The 12,441-nt window shown below is 40.2% G+C and overlaps 1 protein-coding gene across 3 annotated transcripts in view; it reads left to right on the top strand.

Moving 5' to 3' along the window:
• Nucleotides 1-12,441, top strand: part of KANK1 (KN motif and ankyrin repeat domains 1) — a 212,828-nt gene that overhangs the window by 128,007 nt on the left and 72,380 nt on the right. Inside the window, exon 1 of one of the 3 annotated variants that reach the window (XM_040247565.1) lies at nt 515-536. The exons of the other annotated variants lie outside the window; for them this stretch is intronic. The gene's annotated coding sequence lies outside the window, so the exon portion shown is untranslated. Of the gene's footprint in view, nt 1-514; nt 537-12,441 lie in introns of those variants that run through there. 3 annotated transcript variants of the gene reach the window in all.

Here is a 12,441-nt window from a genome sequence, read left to right as displayed (position 1 = left end):
TCATTTCCTTATCCTCCCAAACCTTAAAAAATAAACATTATTTTCACAGTGACACTTCTGAATTGACTTAGATTTCAGCAAACTAAAAATTAGACAGTGGAATTTAGTGGCAGGTCTGGTTTTTGAACAGGTGTTTGATTTTTGCTAATCTTGGCAGTGCTTTTGTAAATTTCCTACCCCAAATTCCTGTCTCATGGGCACACTCAGCCATGAGAACTTGAGGGATGGTTTGTGACTCTGTGAGTGACCAGCTGATAGAATTCGCCATCTTTGAGAGGGAGAAAAATTCAAGCTAGACAAGAATTTATGTGACAGGTAATTCTCATTTGAAGTGTAATTGAATTTATAAAGGCAAATTCTTTCTGTGTCATTCACAGTAAATAGGTACTTGTCACCTTTTTTCTCCTCTTCCATCTATTTAGCTTCTACTATCGATGGAAGAAATTAGTACTTCCTTGTAATATTTTGAGTTTTATTTCTGTGCCTTTCTTTGGAGCCTTTGCCTCTCCTAATCCAGTGTTGGAGTGATGATGAGGGTAAGTATCCCTGGTGTTGTAGAAGATTTTTTAATGCAGGTTTGTGTGTGCTGTGCTCAATAGCTGACTCGTGTCCAACTCTTTGCAACCCCATGGACCAAGACCACCAGGGTCCTCTGTCCGTGGGATTTCCCAGGCGAGAATACTGGAGTGGCTTTCCATTCCCTCCTCCAGGGGATCTTCCTGACCCAGGGATCGAAGCCACATCCCCTTCATCTCCTGCATCGGCAGGCAGGTTCTTTACTTAGTGCTGAGCCACCTGGGAAAACCTAATGTATATTTCCAACTGAGTAAATTTATCATTTTTTCTTCTACTTCATAGCTCCGTGTTTAATATGTTATGAACCTTTTTATAAACAAAATGAAAAAAAGAGAAAAACCTATTTGAAAACATAGAAAAAGAGCAAAGTAATGGTCACTTGGAGTGTCTGGTTAGATCACAATTTGGAAAGATCATATACTTTAAAGGGCTTCCCTTGTGGCTCAGCTGGTAAAGAAACTGCCTGCAATGCAGGACACCTGGGTTCGATCCCTGGGTTGGGAAGATCCCCTGGAGAAGGGAAAGGCTACCCACTTCAGTATTCTGGCCTGGAGTATTCCATGGACTATATAGTCTATGGGGTCACAAAGAGTTGGACACGACTGAACGACTTCCACTGTCACTATACTTTAAACAGAAGTTTTGAACTTTGGATCTGTTGAGGGTAGAGAGACAGCCCTCCGTCTCCGTTTGAAATCTCATTTAGATGTGTGTGTCTCTGTGTGTACGTATGTGCATCTTCTGGTAAAAAGGTCCATAGGCTTTCACAGGCTTTTCAAAACTACTACCTTAAAATAGCTATTACCTTGTTTTAAGATCTGCTCTTCATCATTTTAAACACAACTCTCAACATTAGTTAACTCTTTAAATGCTTTTTTTGCAGCATAAGATCCTTTCTGCAATACATTTTTTTTGTTTATTGTCCATGCAAAATTCTGTTTCAGATTCTAGGAGGTTTCTCCCATAAGAATCTGGTTTAATAGCAAAGGATTTTTAACATAAATGAACTAGGTTTAGCTTTGATTTGTTTTGTATTTTGGAAAATGTGTATTTTAGTGCAGTTGTTGATGTGTCATTACATAAACGCATCATTCTTTACCAGGATTGGTTCTTCTCCATTCAGTGTCTGTGGTAAGGCTGGTCTTTTTAACCTCTGTAACAGAAGGAGAGTGAATCCTGACCTAACAGACTGAGTTATGTATTGTCTTCTGGGAAAGCAGTTAAACAAAGCACAGATTTTTGAATTGATGTGTACTCACTGTGCTTTCAAGTTAAGATGGTAAGTACCCATGCGTTTTATGTATGTACTGCTGTTTTCAGAAAAGTATTACCATTGACCTGGGTAAAAAGGACTACTCTGAAATTTTTAGGAGTTTAAGAATTAGGCCTAAAGTTAATAATCAGTGAAATAAGAGAGGTCACATTTTTAAGAAATGAAATCTCTAATGTTTAAAAACTAATGATATACACATTGGTTTATGCAACTGAAACAAGGGCAAGCATTATTTTGTGATTTGATCACAAATTAATTTTTAGCCTTAATGATCTGGCTTGGCCACAAAATTAAACGTTTTTTTCCAACAAGCGTTTGTTAGTGTTTACTGTGTGCTTAGTACTAGTCTAGACTACATGCAGGATAACAAGAGAACCAAAAGCATGTTGGTAGACTCCTGGAGCTAACTGTTCAGAGCAGAACAGCATCTAATACTGTCATTGCTTGACCCTTTGTTTTACTTTTATGTCTTTCTAAGTGTGTTTAGGGTACCTAACCAGACAGTTATACACACCTTTGGAAAATACAAGTATCCCCAGGCATTATTTTTAAAATATTTCAGTAAAAAAATAGGTTGTGCTTCTTTACCAGAGAATATTCTATTCTGGAGAACTGAGCATTCCCAGTGGCTCAGAATTTGTCCCTCAAATTATATCTTCTCTGTCCCTCTCTCACTTGAGCCATTTTGGTTTGAAAATTTTACAAAATTGATTATATCCTTACAGACATGTTTAAAAATAATGCACAATTCTGTTCATATGACATTCTGGAAAAGTCAAAACTATAGGAACTGGAAAGCAGATCAGTTGTTGCCCCAGGACAGGGGTGAAGAAGGGATTAACCTCAGAGGGGCATAGAGGAATTTGTCCGGGTCATGTCCGGGTCATAGAACTAACCTGTATCTTGATTGCGATGGGGATTAAGCGACCACATGTTTGTCCAAACTTGCAAAGCTATATGCTAAAACTTTAGAGTGAATTTTACTGCATGTGAATTATATCTTTAATTTTTTTAAAGAGAAAAACATAGCCAAAGAACTTAGAGCATTTCTTACAGAGTTTCTTAAACAATATATAGAACAAAATTTAAGGTTCTTAGAGAAAGTTAGGTCTATGCTTATAAGATTATTGTCCCCAGGAAACATACAGCTTATAGGGATGTTTGTGCCAACATTTCAGCTTTTTAAACATTATTTTAAAATCTCTTCTCTTGCTGTAGGAATTTGCCTTTGAGTTACTACGACTTTCTCAAGCAATCCCCATGACTTTATAATCTGACCAGGGCTACTAGGGAATTGTTGTTCAGTTGCTAAGTCGTGTCTGACTCTTTGTTATGCCGTAGACTGCAGCACACCAGGCTCCTCTGTCCTCCACTATTTTCCAGAGTTTGCTCAAATTCATGTCCATTGAGTCGGTGATGCTATCTGCCCATCTCATCCTCTGCTGCCCCCTTTTTCTTTTGCCTTCCATCTTTCCTAGCATCAGGGTCTTTTCCAGTGAGTTGGCTCTTCACATCAGGCAGCCAAAATATTGGAGCTTCAGCTTCAGTAACAATCCTTCTATGAATATTCAGGGTTGATTTCCAATAGAATTGACTGGTTTGATCTTCTTGCAGTCCCAGAGACTCTCAAGAGTCTTCTCTAGCACCACAATTCGAGAGCATCAGTTCTTCGGCACTCTGCCTTCTTCATAGTCCAACTCTCACATCCATACATGAATACTGGAAAAACAATAGCTTTGACTGTACAGACCTTCTACTGGGGATATGGTACCCAAGCAACCAAATTTAATATTTAGAACATACGAAAGAAGAGTAAATTGGCCATGGGTTTGGGATTTCGGTATAAGCTAAGTTTATAGATATTATTTTACTTATAGTTTATTTATTTGATTATTTTCTGTTCTCATTAGTTTTCCAGTTTTCCAGAGTGGCTAGACAGGTAAGCTTTGAGTAGATATCTCATTACATGCTGATATTTTATGATAGTTCTTGGTATTATAAGTATGCTATATTATACTTTTATTATTGAAATATGATAAACAAACAGTTACAGAAGCTGAAATTTAAGAACTATCACTTCATACCTCTTTGTTTTTTACCTCTGCCTTTCCATGAAACTTAATTACTCTATTATAATTATCTACCTTTAGCACTGACCAGATCTCAAACTAATGAAAGTTACAGAAAAAAAAGTGTAGTGTTTTAGTTTCCATAATCTTTCTCCATTAAATGTGTATTTAATCCTCACTCTTTTTTTAAGGTTTCCCAAGTGGCTCAGGGGCTTCCCAGGTAGGTCAGACGGTAAAGAATCTGCCTGCCACTGCAGGAGACCCAGGTTCAGTCCCTGGGTGGGGAAGATCTGCTGGAGGAGGGAATGGCAACCCACTCCAGTATTCTTGCCTGGAGAATTCCATGGACAGAGAAGCCTGGAAGGCTACAGTCCCTGGAGTCACATAGAGTCAGACGTGACTTTCAGGTGGCTCAGTGGTAATGAACCCTCCTGCCGATATAGGAGATGCGGGTTTGATCTCTGGGTCAGAAGATTCCCTGGAGAAGGAAATGGTAACCCACTCCAGTAGTCTTGCCTGGAAAATCAGAGGAACCTGGAGGTCTTACAGTCCGTGGAGTAGCAAAGAGTTGGACGTGACTGAGCATACACACATGCACGCACTTAAAAAAAAAAATCATTCCCATTTGCTTTAAGGGAGTGGTTTTGAGGAGAAAACTCAATACAGTTGTGTGCACCCATGGTATCAAGTGAGGAAAAACACTGAAAGGAACGTGTTAGAAGGAAAAGTTCTTGCCAGGGTCTCATTTGTTCCAAGCTACTTTTTCCTTGTTGACTCAAAAGAACAAACAGTAAAGGCGCTGAAGGACCTCACTTCTTTTGGCCCATACTTATATACAGCAGAGACGTGAAACACCAGCTCCAATCCAAGACCTTCAGTGGGTAGTTTGGGGAAAGTGTTATCCATAGAGCTGATATTGAAGTCCAAGGAAATCAGGTGGAAAACTGAAGGATTTAGTTTCTCTAGTACATTTCAGCCTTCTGGATTTGAAGAATCCGCCTGCAATGCAGGGGACCCCAGTTCAATTCCTGGGTCAGGAAGATCCACTAAAGAAGGGATATTCTATGCACTCCAGTATTCTTGGGCTTCCCTGGTGGCTCAGCTGGTAAAGAATCCACCTGCAACGTGGGACACCTGGGTTCAATCCCTGGGTTGGGAAGATCCACTGGAGAAGGGAAAGGCTACCCACTCCAGTATTCTGGCCTGGAGAATTCCATGGACTGTATAGTCCATGGGGTCACAAAGAGTGGACACAACTGAACAACTTTCACTTTCACCAAGCTCATCTATTACCTGTTAGAGATCACCATTTCTACATATTCGTTCTCCTTTAAGATGTATTAGCTACTTAGTAAATTCTTTGTTCCTTTCATCTTTATTTACATCCCCATATTCTTTAAAAAATTCTGTATATGTACTAGATTTGCCTTCTCTGGGTCATAAAGTGAGATCATAGATGCAGGAATAAATATGGACCAATTCCTTTTCTTATGGAATTTATTCATTCATTCAAAAAAGGAGTTTTAATTAATTAAAAATAGTTTTGAATACCAGCTGTCCTAGGCTTTGAATGTCAGATACTCAGAAAACGAGGGTAACAATCATTGCACTTGCACAGTAAGTCATGCATGTAGCTCACTTCTCAGAGCTTTAGTTTTCTTATCTGTTACAAGAGAAGGTATCTCACAAAGCTATTTGAAAGCTTAGCTAAGATAACGCATGTGAAAGCATTGTAAAATTGTCAAGTGTGGATGTGTTTGTCGTCATGTTTGGTTTAAAAATAGAAGCTGGGAGAATTTTAATCCTGAAACCATTTAGATAACCCACTTATGAGACTCTGGGTAAAGTGAGAGAAACAATGCATGTCAAATGTGATTCATTCCCAGGACAGTGTCTTGAGATTGTATTGTTAGGAGCCTTGCAGTCTAGAAATTATTTCATTGGCATTTATGCGAAGTGTTATTGGAAATACCATAGCTTCTTTTGACACCACACATTACTATCAGCCTTTGTTAGCACTCATAGTGCATTTTTACTATATCTTATTAATAAGGATGTATTGAATGAACCCCATCGCAGTGAGAAATATCTAAGATGCCATTTTGTAGTCGGTTTCTAGAGTGTCTTTATAGCAGTCTCCCAGCTATTTATTGTTTTTCCCTTCCCTCCCCCTTTTTGTTTCTGTTAGTTCTTTACAGGTAGGAATATTATATGTTCCAGTTTTCCAGAGACAGCGCTAGGTTATGCCTGTTGTCCTGGCATCCCATCTCTTTATCATTTTAGCATTCTTAAAAATGTTCCAATCTGGACCATATGTTATATGGCCACCTTGGCTCAAGGCATAAGAGAAAATGAGGAAGGCACCAGAAAATTAGTGGAATTGTAAAGATCTGTGGCAACTGATCTCAGAATGTGGACTTGGTCCAGTAATATCGTGAAATGCAATTTAGAGATTTAAGTTACTGTATTGTGTCTGATTATCAGTTCATATCACAACAGGGTTTTAGTGAGCTGTTAAGACTAGAGCATGTGTTTGTTCACCCAGACTCAGAACAGCAGCTTTGGCACTTGAAAGGTTCTCACTCAGGTATGGCTTGTTGGAGCTTGAAGGCTGACATTCCTTCTAAAGGCCCCTCAAGGTTTTTACTTCAGTGTGAACATATGCATTAAGATGGTATTGATCCAGTTTTTGACCATTATTCACCCACAGCAGCCAACCAGTGGGGTTGTAAAACATGTCTACCGTCCCTTCCCCACCTGTATGGCTCTCGTGTTGTGATTAAAGATTCAGCTTAGAGGGATGGGCCCATGTTGCAGCCTCTCTGCCACGGCCTCCTCCCCTTTTAGAGTGAGAAAGTTGGAATGAAAGGTCCAAAATAGAGAATTCTACAAAGAGAAAGGTGCCACTTTGTGTGTCTACTTGCAATCCCTATTATAATGGAATGATACTTCTTGTCTCTTCCTGCCAGCATTAATATGAATTTTTAAATAAAGGTCAAGGGAAGGGCTTCTTTGGTAGTGGTAAAGAATCCACCTGCCAATGCAAGAGACACAGGTTCAATCCCTGATCCGGGAAGAACCCATATGCCACAGAGCAACGAAACCCATGTGCTACAACTACTGAGCTTGTGCTCTAGAGTCTGGGAGCCATAACTACTGAGCCACATGCCGCAACTGCTGAAATCCATGCACCCTAGAGCCCATGCTCCGCAACAAGAGAAACCACCACAGTGAGAAGCCCACACACCACAACTAGAGAGTAGCCCCTGCTTGCCATGACTAGAAAAGAAGCCTGTGCAGCAACAAAGATCCAGCACAGCCAAAAATAAAGAAATATATTTTTTTTAAAGTCAAGGGGAGATAGACAGCAGGACCTACTCTGTGTGTGTGTGTGTGTGTGTGTGTATATATAGCACAGGGAACTATATTCAATATCTTGTGCTAACTTGTAATGGAAAAGAATCTGAAAAAGTATACCTAAAGCTAACACAACCTTGTAAATCAACTATACTTCAATTTTTAAAAAATAGATCAAGAGGATACTTTACTGTTTTAGTATATGCAATCCCAGGATCATCAAAGCTTGGCAGTTTGATCAAGTTCACTGCAAATTTGCTAGTTTAAAAGCAAATGCAAAGCAAATAAAAAATACAAATAGTAAACACCTTTGAAACCTTAAAAAAATAGTAACTACCTTTGAACCCTTAAAAAAAAAAAAAAAAAGCACAACTCTGCCATTCTCTGTTGACAGCAGTATTGGACTTTGGGGTTGGGCTCTGTGTTCATGAGGCCTGAAGAAATGTTTATGATTTAAGACTTTTAAAGTGAAGGTGGAAATTCAAAAAATAAAGAAAAATCAATGAAATGGATCCTTTTACCACTACACCATTTCCCTTTGTAGAGAGGCAAAAGTGGCACAAAGATCTCCCTTGAAACAGTGCTTCTCGCTTTAATGTGGGACTCTTGCTGAAATGCAGATTCTGGGCAGTAGGTCTGGGCTGAGGGCCTGAGATTCTACGTTGTGGTGTTGGTGCTGCAGGACCCCGGGCCACTGCTTGTCTAGTGAATTGTTGTGAAATGAGTGCTCAGATGGGTTCTGACTCTGGAGGTCACTCTTGCACCACAGTGACGCAGAACCCCGCCGGAGGTGCGGTGTTTTAGTGGGAGGTTAGAGCAACAGCACCCCACTCCAGTACTCTTGCCTGGAAAATCCCGTGGACGGAGGAGCCTGTTAGGTTGCATTCCGTGGGGTCGCTAGGAGTTGGACACGACTGAGTGACTTCATTTTTACTTTTCACTTTCATGCACTGGAGAAGGAAATGGCAACCCACTCCAGTGTTCTTGCCTGGAGAATCCCAGGGACGGGGGGCGCCTGGTGGGCTGCCGTCTCTGGGGTTGCACAGAGTTGGACACGACTGAGGCAACTTAACAGTAGCAGTAAAGCAAGAGGAGCTGTTTGGACACTTAGGGCTTAAATACTGTTCCCTCTCTCCTTAAAAAAAACCTTAAGGTATCCCCTACAGAGGCCCAATGTTCCTGCTAATGAGAAGAATAAAGAAATATATATTCCATGGGCTTGGAATTCCAGGAACTGGCTCCTTTTACATCTGTTAAGGGTTATGAGGAAAGGAGTGAGAAGCAAAAGATTAAGAAAATAAATAGAAAATTAGAGGAAATTCAGAAAAGGAAAGTTCCATCCCCTCCTGCCTCTTTCATAGGTAAAAGCTGTGATGTGCCTTCATCACCTCACTTCTCTAAATAAAGACACAGACCTCTACTGCCTAGTTTGTTTGACTATATTCTGGCTATTTAACTTCTGTTATTTTACAAAATGTCCTTCATTTACAAAAGAAGGATTTAGGTGGTTTTTTCAGAGCCCTTTCTGTTGTAAAGCATAGCAACTAAGAGTTTTACGATCATATAACGCTATATATAATATATACATGTGTCTTTAACACTGTGGTTTTATTTTTGTAAGTTCACCCCCAAAATAAATGTTGTTAGTACATATAAATTTTGTGTTTCCCCCCATATTCCTTATTCTCTTTCTTTTAAAAAGTCTACTTTTGTTTCCTAACTTCAGAAGTTTTTTTATGTTAACCTGTAATTGGTTGTATAAATTTCTGCTCCATAATGGTAATTTAAGGAATCTGGTCTCACTGTTCCAGCAATAGCTAGAACTTTCGTTGCTTTACCAGCATTCTGTCTTAATCATCTGCTTGTTTTGGGGATGTATGTGCATTAGATACCTCTTCTGAGGGGGTGAAGGAGTATTTATTCCAGAAGGTACTTTGTGTCTAGCCATAATTGTGTTCTCTCAACATCATGACCCCTTCTGTCTTAGGACAGAAGTCTAGAATTTATTCTCATCTCTGTTCTGACTCATTGGTTACATACCAAGCCCCATATCATGTAGTAGTCAGGCATTTCCCATCCTCAGACTTCTGGATGAAGGAATTCATTTTTTCTATAAATTTACCCTCAGAGACAGTGTTGAGTTTTATAAAATATAAATCACTCTGAGCCAAGGATGAAGAATGAACATAGAATTCCATATTGAGCAACTAAAATTACTGTATTAATACAAACTTAGTGAAAATATATTAATTGTGTACAGAGAAATTTTAAATACATTGACTTGATGGTGTGTTGCTGTACTGAAAACAATAAACTTAGGTCAGATGGAGTCTGGTTTCATTGACCCTCCCACAAAGTTTTGGTGAGAGTTTTAATTGGCGCCTTTCTGCAGGGCAGCCTGACATTATCCATCAGAATGTGCAGGCTCATTCTTTTGTTCTCACAAATCCACTTCTTGGAACTGATTCACAGCAAATTAGTGAATAAGTACACAAAGCTGTATGTAAAAATATGTTCCTTAAAGAGTTTATAATATGAAAAAATTATAATCTGAATACTCAAAAATAAAGGTCAAATAAAATATAGCATAAATATGAAAGAGGATGCTGTGCAGGTATCAAAAGAAGAGATATATTAATAGAGGTGTGTGTGTGTGTGTGTAAGTTACTCAGTCGTGTTTGACACTGTGACCCCATACAGTCCATGGAATTCTCTGGGCCAGAATACTGGAGTGGGTAGCTGTTCCGTTCTCCAGGATATTAATCCTGGAGCCAGACATTCTGGAAGGCGAAATCAAGTGGTCCTTAGGAAGCATCACTACGAACAAAGCTAGCGGAGGTAATGAATTCCAGTTGAGCTATTTCGAATCCTGAAGGATAATGCTGTGAAAATGCTGCACTCAATATGCCAGCAAACTTGGAAAACTCAGCAGTGGCCACAGGACTGGAAAAGGTCAGTTTTCATTCCAATCCCAAAGAAAGGCAGTGCCAAAGAATGCTCAAACTACTGCACAATTGCACTCAACTCACACGCTAGTAAAGTAATGCTCAAAATTCTCCAAGCCAGGCTTCAGCAACACGTGAACTGTGAACTTCCAGATGTTCATGCTGGATTTCGAAAAGGCAGAGGAACCAGAGATCAAATTGCCAACATCTGCTGGATCGTTGAAAAAACAAGGGAGTTCCAGAAAAACATCTATTTCTGCTTTATTGACTATGCCAAAGCCTTTGATTGTGTGGATCACAATAAACTGTGGAAAATTCTGAAAGAGATGGGAATACCAGATCACCTGACGTGCCTCTTGAGAAATCTGTATGCAGGTCAGGAAGCAACAGTGAGAACTGGACATGGAACAACAGACTGGTTCCAAATAGGAAAAGGAGTACGTCAAGGCTGTATATTGTCACCCTGCTTATTTAACTTCTATGCAGAGTACATCATGAGAAACGCTGGGCTGGAAGAAGCACAGCTGGAATCAAGATTGCTGGGAGAAATACCAGTAACCTCAGATACACAGATGACACCATCCTTATGGCAGAAAGTGAAGAAGAACTAAAAAGCCTCTTGATGAAAGTGAAGAGGAGAGTGAAAAAGTTGCTTAAAGCTCAACATTCAGAAAACTAAGATCATGGCGTCTGCTCCCATCACTTCATGGCAAATAGATGGGGAAACGGTGTCAGACTTTATTTTGAGGGGCTCCAAAATCACTGCAGATGGTGACTGCAGCCATGAAATTAAAAGACCCTTACTCCTTGGGAGAAAAGTTATGATCAACCTAGACAGCATATTCAAAAGCAGAGACATTACTTTGAGAACAAAGGTCCGTCTAGTCAAGGCTATGGTTTTTCCAGTAGTCATGTATGAATGTGAGAGTTGGACTATAAAGAAAGCTGAGCGCCGAAGAATTGATATTTTTCAACTATGGTGTTGGAGAAGACTCTTGAGAGTCCCTTGGACTGCAGGGAGATCCAATCAGTCAATCCTTAAGGAAATTTGTCCTGAATATTCATTTGAAGGACTGATGTTGAAGCTGAAACTCCAATACTTTGACCACCTGATGCAAAGAGCTGACTCATTGGAAAAGACCCTGATGCTGGGAAAGATTGAAGGCGGGAGGAGAAGGGGACAGCAGAGGATGAGATGGTTGGATGGCATCACTGACTGAATGGACATGAGTTTGGGTAAACTCCGGGAGCTGGTGATGAACAAGGAGGCCTGGAGTGCTGCAGTCCATGGAATTGCAAAGAGTTGGACACGACTGAGTGACTGAACTGAACCTGTAAAAGATGGCAATAATGTTAAAAGAAATGAAATAACATATTTGGAGAAAAATACCTAAGCACACCCATGTGTATGTGAGCACAGAGAAGAACTGGGAAGCTATATAGCAAAATGTTGATAGTAATGAAATTACAGCTGATTTTCCCCTTTCTCTCTTAAACTTTTATTGTTGGAAATTTAGTACTATTACATTGAGGAGGGGAAAGATAACTTAATTTGAAAGTTGCAGAAAAAAGCAACCACTCTGGGACTGAATTGGAGGAGCAAATGAAAGCCCTGCTATTGCAGCAACCCTTTGATGTTGATTGGCAGGAGTTCTTTGACTGGCCATTACTGTACCAGGAGGAACTTTGGAGGCCGTGGGGGCCTGTGAGACAAGATCCCTGTCCTGCTGACCTATGCACAAGGTCCCCTACAGCCTTACCCTGTCTGGCAATATCAGGCCTGGGGAGCCTCAGGTGCCCCCTTGGGCCCAGGATTTAGAAGAACAGAATTACTGAAAGTCTGTCAGGTCTGGAAGTGTCTGTAGGGCTGTCCAAGTCCAGCTATGAAGAACTGGAGGTCTAGAGTGTATAAGTAACTTTCTCATAGCCCCGGAGGTATTTCCAGGCCATGTTGAGATGAAGACACAGTTCCCAGGCTGTCTTGGGCTGCTGTTTTGCTTATGCCCGAATTCTGCTGTTGTGGATGAGTCCCCAGTTCTCACAAGCAGCTTTAAAGGCCAGAGGAAAAGAAGTTTCCAGGTAAAGGGATGAGTTTTCTCTTGTAACTTAGGACATTAACTTGTTTGACCTTTTGTCCAGATCTGTGTCCTGTGAAATGTATGGAAATTCAGGGCTTCCTGACTTTCCTTGGGTCCCAGCCTCTTTGGGATGCCTCATAAAG

The sequence above is a fragment of the Oryx dammah genome, unplaced genomic scaffold, assembly GCF_014754425.2.
Source record: "Oryx dammah isolate SB20612 unplaced genomic scaffold, SCBI_Odam_1.1 HiC_scaffold_1, whole genome shotgun sequence".
NCBI classification, from domain to species: Eukaryota; Metazoa; Chordata; class Mammalia; order Artiodactyla; family Bovidae; genus Oryx; species Oryx dammah.
The sequence above is the reverse complement of the archived record's forward strand: the minus strand, read 5'-3'. Positions and strand labels throughout refer to the sequence as shown.